This window comes from Dreissena polymorpha, chromosome 12 (assembly GCF_020536995.1).
Source record: "Dreissena polymorpha isolate Duluth1 chromosome 12, UMN_Dpol_1.0, whole genome shotgun sequence".
NCBI classification, from domain to species: domain Eukaryota; kingdom Metazoa; phylum Mollusca; class Bivalvia; order Myida; family Dreissenidae; genus Dreissena; species Dreissena polymorpha.
Genome location: NC_068366.1, coordinates 55,275,176 through 55,286,317, shown reverse-complemented (window position 1 = coordinate 55,286,317; position 11,142 = coordinate 55,275,176). Strand labels below are relative to the sequence as shown.

The following is an 11,142-nucleotide window of genomic DNA, read 5'->3' as shown; positions in this document are numbered from 1 at the left end:
GTGCAATGAAACATACATTAAATGATAATTGTTTATGTGTTATTAACTATAAAAAAAACTTAATAATTTCACCGGAATAGGGAAGAACGTTTTCATATTATATCAAATGGGAAAGCGCTCTTCAAAAAATGTATGATCCTCATTAGTGTCAGGGTATAACGCGTAACCAAATCTTTCCCGCTATCATTTTTCCAGACCTAACAATCATATGTAAGATAATTAACACGTTTTATTTTTACAAGTATGAAAAAACAGAACGATGTTGGAAATTAATCATTAAATTTATATGCCAAATAGTGCAAATCTGATTTAGTTCTTCTTCAACATCGAAACAAGGTGTAAATTACAGTACCTTTATAAACAAGGGACCACACAATTTATGTTTTGGGTGGGTTTTAACTACCTTTCAGTGAGTGCAATCAATCGATAGTTTATGGACGTTGAGAATTTATAAATGGATCATTGAATGCCTTCACGTCTATGATTATAATGTTAATTAATTAGGTCCATTTAACAATGCTTTAACTTCATAGTATATTGATGCATTTTTGTTTTATTAACTAAAATATTTTTTATAAGATGCTTACCTTTCAATCAGAAAGCCCCGTCTGCACAATCATCTTTCGTTAGGTTGCTATGTGTAAATTATTTAAATGAACTTGTTCGTTTATCAGGAGTATGATAAAATGGATTTCTCCATTTTCTATTTACATGAGGAAACGGATAATGTTTATCTAGTGCATAGTTTTTTGTCTTCGGTTTAATAGCAATTTATTATAATGTGTTTCTCTGAGGTACCAATTAAAACATATCTATTGACGTAAGGGTCATTGAAAGAGCTAAGCTTATAAATTGTTGTTCTGCAACTTGTTCTTGGCTATCTGTAACTATTATGGGATTTTCTTCGATGTGCTGATAATTTATTGGACGCGCATGCGATTTTATGTCGATTGGACAAATAAGGAGACTGAGCTTCTTCAATGAAACTGTATGTCGCTCTCCATTGTTTCAATTTTGACGTGTACCGGTTCTGTTGTCAAATGTGCTCGCGTCTACTTTTATTGGCAGAATCTTGAAGATGTCGACGTTAAGTACAGAACATTTTATATTTTGTCATTCAATGTTTAGTTACTGGCGAATTAATCTGAGCAAAAGTTCGAGCAATATCTCCAGACCTCTTTGCTAACCAAAATCCGGTCATATTTACAGTAGAATAATTAACTAATTCTTTACAGCTTGCTGTTCACAACATCTTTGTCCTCTGTCTCACATACGTCATCTAGTGTCGGCAAGAAAACTTAACGCTCCAAATCGTAAGCGTCGTAAAGCTATCTCCACGCAGAGTTGTCGTTCCTTGCTCTCACATACACCTCGCCTAAAATTTAGGTAAAACCGAACAAAACGCATTCAATGTATATTTGATTGGATATTTAAGATTTCATGCATTTAATGAAGAAATATGACTTTTAAATTTACAATTCATCGGGCAAAAACCTGGTAGTATTAATGCATCTTCTTGGAACTATGTTTTGCCCATTTACCCAGATGGAATCATTCCGCGCACTTCACAAATGTAAACAAATGAACAAATTGAGTGACGTTAGGCATTGCTTCGACGGCAAACGTGTATTTACCGAGAGGAGACGGTCAGTTCTGTTGTATTTATCGAACAAATAAGGGGACCTAGTTGTACAGTATACGCACAAAATATTTTTTTAACATTTTACATTTTTAAATTAATGTTTAGAATGTGAATTTGTGATCAAATCTGATAGTTATGTTAGTAAAGTCTAAGTTCTAACATTATGATTAGTAATAGTAGGCTCTTGAACATTATTCATACGAACCAGTTGGTTCGTGTTAAAAATCAATATATTTCAGCATGTAGACTTTATAATATAAATGTATTACCCATGTATATTTTTGTCCACCCTTTAAACTTAAAGATGACATCCATACACACCTGATTTTTACCTCTTACAAAATAAATGTGAACCAAATGGACAAAAAGCAAAAAGTGTTCCCCGCTAGTGATTTAAATATATGACAGTAAAGACTGCCTGTGAAGAACGGCATATTTTAGATGATCAAATATCCTCCTTATTACAATTATAAGAATATGATCAGGCTCTGGTCGTTGTCGGTTCAGGTGCTACATGTACATGTACTTCACTTGAAAGTACCCGGGGTTCTACAATTTACCCGGCTTAGTAAAATACAGTTAAAGGCAACTTGCCATACTCGGGGGTACTTTTTAGTATATTTTCCATACCCCGGGTACTTTGGAGTATACTTAAGTGTTCGCGGGGTACTAAAATGTTGTACCTGAGCCGACAATTACCCAATGAGAATTAATAGTTACTGTCCTGTCTCAACACTCCAGTTTCGTTTCAGATGAGCATTACTGAAATTACAAAGATTAGTTCAAACATTACCACCACCTGTAATTGTAGCGAACGGTCAACATTTGACCCCATCATTTATAGTCATCTGATCTACATGTATAAACAGGAAATTCCACACTTCAACTTTTTAATTATGTTGTACTTATACTGAATGGTTTGATACTAGGAAATGTATATTTTTAATCATAACTATTCGCAGACTTGGAGAAAAAACTATTTCTTTTCATTAGATTCCTGTAATTATATTTGTGTTTCAGTATTTAGATATTTCAATTATGGTAGTCAAACAAAATTGACATTATTAAAAAAACAAAAACATGAGAACAAGTCCCTTAAAACGGTGGTATATTTCTGGGATATTAACAGAAAAAAAGCAAAACCATACTGTCTTGTTAGATTTTAATAACAATATTAAACACCTGTGTTCAGGAGATACCATTCAATAAGGATAAACATAAGGATACCTGAAAACACATGAACAATGAAAAAAACTGAAGTTAAGCTGTAATGAATTGCAGATTCGCAGATGTACGTGTGTTATGTAAGAAAGATCCAGTGAAAAATTATCTTAAGGAAAGTTTTACATTATACCACAGATACAATATTTTTAAGGTTTAAAGTCTTAAAAATGCTAATTTTCCTCTAACATGCCCTTGTATTTCAAGATAGAAAACTTTCCTTGCCAGAGGGAAGAGGTCTGGGTTCAAATCACAGCAGGGCTTCAGAGGAGATGCATTTGGGACAAATGATTGTATTTGCTTGTATTGTATTTGCTTTACTTTATCCTTAAAATCAACATGCAAATGTATTGAAAATAATATTTGTTTTAACATAAATGAAAAGACATCAACCTTATGAATTGACATCATTTTGATGTGTTTAGTCACTTAAACTATCACGCAAAATTCAAATGCAAAAGAATAACATTTATGGTTTCAATATGCTCAATACAATACAAACACAGCATAATGCAAAAAAGGAGAGAACAAAATAAACTCAATAATTACGTGTATAAAACAATTTCACAATTTATAACAATTTAAATAACTTGATTATAACTGATTATAGTAATGTACAGGTATTTTAATACATCTAAGTAATAAAAACTTGACAACTGTCATACTATGACTGATACAACCATTAAACCATTGATGACATAGCTTAAAATTCCTTTTTATCCATTTCCACATTTGTGAATGTAAGGTTTGAAACTGTGGGTAAAGAATAAGAATTGTGTATGTGCGCACATGAACCGCCTAAAAAGAGGCAATAACAATTATGGGTTTACTACTGACTTTGGACATATCTTCTCATTGAACTCATGCAGTATGTGGCTTGAAACTGAATTCCCATGTTGAAAAGCCATTTATATTTTATGTCCTGTGTTTTGGAGAGCAGGTCAGTGTAGGAATGCAGCGCCTCAAAAAAATTTCTGTAGAATGTTTCTTTATTATCACTTATGCCCTTTTGAGCTCATTTTTTTTAATTATGAGCTATTTTCATCACCTGAGCGTCGGCCTCCGGTTAAGTTTTGTGTTTAGGTTAAGGTTTGTGTTTAGGTCCACTTTTCTCATAAAGTATCAAAGCTTTTGCATTCAAACATGGCACACTTACTAACTATCATGAGGGGACTGGGCAGGCAAAGTTAAATAACTCTTGCTGGCATTTTGACAGAATTATGTGCTATTTTTATACTTAGAAAATTGAGAATTTGGTTAAGTTTTGTATTTAGGTCCACTTTATGCCTAGAGTTTCAAAGCTGTTGCTTTCATACTTGCAACAATTATTAACTATCATAAGGGGAATGTACAGCACAAGTTGCATAACTCTGGTAGGTATTTTGATGGATTTATGGCCCTTTTTTGTATTAGTAACTTTGAATATTTTGTTAAATTTTGTGTTTATATCCACTTAATTCTGAAGTATTAAGGCTATTACTTTCAAACTTTAAATACTTTCTAACTATCATGAGGGTACTGTACCTGACAAGTTGAATTTGACCTTGACATTTGAATGACATTGAATCTCAAGATCAAATTATTAAATTTTGCTAAAATTGCCATAACTTCTTTTTTTATGATCAGATTTGATTCATACTTTGACAAAACAACATTTACATGACAAAAACCATCCCCAGGCCCAGCCTCAGACCCCCCCCCCCAAATAAAAATTCTTTTCTAAACATGGTTTAATTTTTTTTATTTTTTTTTATTATTTTATTTTTGAATGACTGTCCAACCACCCCACCCAAGAATCCCCCTCCCAATGTTTTTTCTCTTTTTTTCTTCTTGAAAGATAATGCTATAAATGACCATACACCCACACTATACACCCCTCTCCACCCTCCCCCCTCCCCCCTTTGATTGAAGTATTGAGATAAGTCCATTCACCGTTAAAAAGAAAAATAGATGAGCCGTCTGCACCCGCTAGACAATGCTCTTGTTCACATTTGAACTCTTAAACATTGTACAAGGGGGACTGAATTTCTCATGTCTGATTTTGATTATTTTCTAATGATTATGTTACTGGTGAACAAATGCCTTTCTGTTTATGGGGGAATGTGTTTTTTCGATAAATATCCATGCAGTGTATTTCCTGAAAACAGAAATAATTTCATATTCATACAAATTTTACAAATACATTATAATGGTGACATGCGTTTCATTATTGATATATTTTGCAGACACAAATATAATACCAACCCTTGTCATTAGAGTTGTTCAATGGCAAGTTGACAGTATATCACTTGACTATTGCCTCATTTTGAAACAAGGCCATACAATTTGATTATATGTTTATCGTCTAATGTATGCCCAAACTTTTTTTGATCAAACAGAAAATTGTGATTTGAAGTGTATGAAAAATAACTACAGTGGCCCATATGACGCCAATACCTGCGTTATCCGGAAAAAAATTGTACCGGTATTCATGTTTGGTGAACAGGTGTTATCCACATAGGCGGATCCAAAGGGGGGGGGGCGTACGCTCCCCCCCCCCTCAAATCGCCAAAGTAATATAAATTTATTTGATGTTTCATACTTTACTACATCAAAATAACCTATTTTAACTAATTTTACTTCTTTTTCGTACACATTATTTATCACTAATCACAGACAATCGCTAAATGTTTTAACTTTAGACTCTCTGTCGCCCGGTTTATACGTATTACATATAAACATAGCACTTTTTTGGCATTATAAGAAGGTACTTTGATGAAAGTACATAAGGTGTGACATGCTCAAGAAGTGATTGTCAAAGCCTTCAAAATTACTAAAATCATGGGGCTTTCGGGGGGAGGGGGCGAATTCCGGATGCAGGTCCCCTCCTTTGGAAAAACTTATTAACACATTCGGCACAAATAAGGCTTACTGATTGAATCAACCATTGATACATTCATTACAATAATAAGAATTAATATGGCAAGTGCTTTTGAAAGCTTTGTACCAACCGATAAGTAGGTTTTGTCTCTTATACTATCTTTTTATAATGTATATTGCCCTTTTTAGATTTATTTTCAAATATATGTGAGTACATACACAGTAATTGTACATCTTAAATATTCTGTTACACAAAAATGTAGGTTTGTGAACATCAAACAACTATATCTATATTATCATAATGCATAAAGACTGATATAAGATATAATGGTATGAGACGGTTTTCTTTGATTGTGAATGATGTAATATAACCGTCGTGCAAGAGATTGTTTAGTATACTGTATCCTTCATGATGAACGCTTGGAATGATCATCACATGAATTAGACGCTCTCATAAAAATAGTCCGTTCTGAGCCCAACACGGAGGTGAATGTAATGTAACCGTCGTGCAAGAGATTTGTCGTAAAGTGTACAATAAACATAACATTTTGTAAATAACACAATAAGATGTTTTGTTGTCTCAACATCAGCATATCTTTTCCCGCCAAACGAAATGTAAATACGATCAAAATCGGGTATATCTACCAGTAGCCAATTGTCTAAATCTGGATATCCAGCGGATAAGTTTTTGTTATCTTCAATTTTAGGATATCTTTTGTGGTTAGTGATCGGATATAAACAATAAATGCTCGAACAAGTGCACGTTTTAGTAAAACAAATACTCGAGACCTAAATTCATCATATTTAGTAAACCGAAAACATGGGCATATGTTAAACGCTTCATGAAACTATTTGTGTAACCGTCAATATTTGTTCATCATTTTAGGAATACAAAATGATATTCATTCTTATCTACCGAACGAAATCAGGTTTATTGAGTTCACATTTTTGTATTGCGTATTTCTATTGTTATCTTTGTATAGTGAATCCGAAGTTATGTATAAACATGTGTGAAGATTCCTTAAAGTGCGTCATTCCGCATCGTGTAATATAAAGTGATTAAATCCCCTTTGAACAAACTAATTATAAACCACGTAGCATCGTTTTAAGTTCCTTTACACCTAGAAAAGCATGTACCAAGTGTGTAGCAATATAGACAGTGCAATCGTTTATTCGCATTATTTGTATCAGTTTGCCATTGAAACCCAAGTTTCAAATAGAGAGATTTTAGATTTTAATACTAAACGCTTATTTAAAGGGATTTTCTACATGTATAAAAATTATCGACGAATGGCGTTACAAACCTTTTGATTTCTGAATTTTGTATTGTTTATTGTCCATCAACGAAACATGAATAGAATTTCTCAATCATTGATATCATTCCGCTTATTTGAATATAATGTTTACATACTATTTTGCGAACCATTATGTTTTCCAATAACTTTGTCATTCTGTGAACAAGGTCCTTTAAGGTCTTTTTTCTTTACGAACTAACATAACACCATGCATATTAATATTTACACAATATTTACTTTACTTTTATTTTTTCTAAAATTCGTTTATATCATAACAAAAACTTCATTTGGTTAGAAATGCATAGTAATAACTGCATGTGCGGCAATCTAACGAATTGTCTATACTCGATATATATATAACCGAGATCTTAAATGAAATATATTTAAACGTATGTTTTCAACATAAGAATCCATATGAGATATAACAATATAAATTCGTAGAAATAGCCCATTCCCTTTTTCAAAGATATTAGTAAGTACAAAAGAAATACACACTGACATAACACCGAGAAGGCTTTATTCATGCAATCTCTCGATACATAACGTTTATACTGAAAAAGTACCAATCGTTTCTGTTGTTGTAATTGCAGTGTTTAAACAAAAACACCGCATTATTTAAGCCGTTAAAATGTATATACACACGTCAATGAGATACATACAAATTCATGATACAGTATCGCAATAAAGTCTGTGATTTCGCAATTGTTTGCACCTTAGTTTCGGAATCATTTCAGCGTTAAAGACTGTCTGTTTGCGTAATCAGCGTCCTCCATTTGGTCAAAATAAATAGCCATAGAATACCTTCTGTCGAGACCGTGTAATCGCGTTATAAGATTCAACAAAACATATAATTTGCCAATGACAAGGATGTTATTAATAAAAAACCAACATACACCTAAACAAGCTTCAAACATACGTTTGCAAACCGTATCAATGAACAATATTTGCGCAACAAATGGAGCAATCACGTAGAAAAAAAACATAATATGATACAGCGCTGGATAAAGCAAAAAGATTAATTTTAATACGTCAACACGCCCGTGACCGTGGCTGCGTGAAGATTTGCGAATTTGTCGCGTAAGAGCTGATACTAGGATGTGAAGCTCATATCTCAAGTTAATAGTACAACGATAACATGCATGTGATAACCGATTGTGAAATTCACAAGGGTCATTTGGCAATAATTTGTTAGATAGTGCATACCTTGATAGACAGCCTTCATTAAGTTTACAGATGTGCGAGTAACTGTCTTATTGTGTTTAATAATATGCTTAAATTTTCTTTTCAATACAGATGATATCATCTGGTAAGTGTTGTGCTTGTGTTATTAGCAAATGTATGGGTGCATTAGTATCTTTGTTCAAAATTTTATTGAAATTATTTATTCAGTTAACGATACAAATTTTGCGGGATTTTTTGTTTATTCTAGTTCTAAAAGAGCATAATGTGCAAAGAAAAATATAATGTTTTTCCTATAATTACTGATTCAGTATACATATTTTAGAGGTTGTGGAGTGGTAGTTAACTAATTCAACTTGCGTGGAAATGACTTTTGTATAAAAGATATACTTTAATGCTTTTATATTAACTGAAAAACATACTAAACGTTTGCACGTGAGATCTCAGGAACAAAATGATTCAAATTTGACGTAGCGTTGTAAGGGATATTCAAATATGTTTTTATCAATATCCGAGTGAGAGCTCAAGAACGAATTTTTCAAATTTGATGTTAGTTTAATAGTCAGTTAGTTTTTAAGGCTATTGGCTTTAGCCAATAGACTTTTGCAAACCGAAAATCAGAAAAACGTCTCACAGTCAGGTGCACGTGTACCAAGGGATAAAAATTCCTGGATGTGGGATGTTTGCAGACGAAACAGATAAGATATTTTATTTAGTATTTTCTAAATTTTACAATTTATTACTTGCAAACTTTTTTTGAAGATTTTCTTGTAAGAACGTTTCTGAGACCATTTTTAGTGTAAAAACGTTCTTAGAAAATAAAAAAAAATTCGTTCGTAAAACAAGTCTGTAATTGGCAAAAGCTAGTTAACGTTTTTTTCTAGGTAGTATGTTCCGCATTAGTGTGTTGCGCAGTGGTAGCGCATCCTCTTACGGAGCATGACCACTCGGGTTCGAATACCGGCGACTTCATTTTTTTGTTCAACTTTTTTTTACTATAAAAATTAGTTAAGTCATTTAAAAACATAAACGATTTATAAGCAATCATATCTAATTACATTAAAAAAGTGATATTATGGGCATTGTTCACTGTTGAATTGAGCTGAAAAGAATTAACAGGTCAAAAGAATAAGTTAAAATGTGGTTACAGACCAATTATCTACAACTCATCTTGCTACCAGTTGTTTATAAAAAAATATTTTATATTCGATATTTAACGTAACTCAGCCAGTCCTGTAAGCCGAAATGATCCGTAAAAGAAAATTGTGTCTTTGTCTGCAAAATCTTCAGTAAAACTAAATTTAGTATCACATTGTACATGCGTGATCAGTTGTCAAACGAAATTACGGTTGATATTCAAATGCATTATTTTTTCTCTTTCCGGGATATTGTTTTAGTATGTTGATGCTGCATTAACAAATATAAGTGTATATGAAGTGAAAACACCAAAAATGAACAACGGTTGCGATAGACACCTATAAACTGTTAGATGCCCATAATATCACTTTTAGTTAAATACTTTTTACGGATAAAATATTGTCTTGTTTCTTGCTGAAGGCTGTCGATTTTTTTTATAGGGCTGTAATTTCGTTAAACTTTGTGACGACAAACATTTATCTTGCGATTTTGGGCGTCAAGGTAGCGGTAAAATTCAGTATTTTTTATATAAATCTGCAAATTATGTTGCATATTATTTGAAATTGTTTGAAAAATTTGAATAAGGATTTCACACAGAACGTGTGCATTTAATATTGTGCGTATGTATCGAAGTCGGTAAATATAACAACTACAGAACCACAACAACAACTAATAAAAAAATGTGTTCCTTTCTGCGAAAATGAAAATGAAGCGATCGTAACAGTATAATGAAAAGTAACACACAAAATAAGAAAAATAAAGATATAACTTTTACATTAGCTTCCGAATGAAAAAGTCGTTCAGTCTCGTAAATAGTAATGATGTAATGAAAACGTTAATTAAAACAATAACATAAATAAACGTCTTTCCAATCCGAAATAACATTTACATACGGGCATGTACTTGCTCGCGAACTACAAAGCTCCCTTGATACATATTTCTGATTTTCCGATTGGTATTGAATGGTTTGCAATATTTCACCACCTTTTTTATTTATTTGTACTTATTCTATAAACAAATCTTTTTGATAGCGTTTTAGATTTTTATTGTCCTGTCTATTGTTCCTGTATCATTTACTTCAGAAGAAACTATCGGCGCTTTCGTTAAGTAAGGCGATAGTCATCGTAAGAACGTGTGTACACGAAGTTCTCGGGATGTTCCGTTTTCACTGCGTGCGTACTGAGTTCTATAGGCTTTCCACGACGTCATGGCGTCAACTTTACGTTGATTCCGTGTTTTCTTTCCAACTCTTATGCGTTAATACTAAGTTAAAAGGAGTCCGCAAATGTACTGGGACGCAGAAGGATTGTCCCAGAAAGAGGGCGGCCCAATGCTGTGCCACGGCGAAATTCTTGTACGAATGCAATACGTTCCGCTAAAGTTTGTTTCGCGTTTCGTTTTCCTTTTGTTTCATTATAAACGTTAATATTCTCTCAGAACGACAATTATGGCATTTGTAGTTCTTTGGTATTGGTATGATATCAGGGTTGAAAGGACGCCAGTACAACAATCTGATCGACGAATATACGCGCCAATATGAACATAATTTCGTTTGTCGTTCGTTCGTGTTAGAGTATTGTTGTTTCGGTACTCTGAAAACTCCCCAAAACGCAAACATTTTGAATTCTTTAAAGTTACCTATTTATCAAATATTCGTGAAGCTTTATTGAAATATAAAAATCAAAATAACAAAGTCCTTCGCAAAACGCATTTTGTGTCGGTTATGATACCTTGTGAACTCTACCTACTCATGACTTTCCGTTTCTTCCGGACCCAGTGAAGGGCACGTGAGTCTAATGTCTTTGCAAA

At 32.9% G+C, this 11,142-nt stretch overlaps 1 protein-coding gene across 1 annotated transcript in view; it reads left to right on the top strand.

Moving 5' to 3' along the window:
- Positions 1–8,293: 8,293 nt before the first annotated feature.
- LOC127852628 (uncharacterized) overlaps positions 8,294–11,142 on the top strand; it is a 276,162-nt gene continuing 273,313 nt past the window's right edge. The window contains exon 1 of the mRNA XM_052386580.1: positions 8,294–8,323. The gene's annotated coding sequence lies outside the window, so the exon portion shown is untranslated. The remainder of the gene's footprint in view (positions 8,324–11,142) is intronic.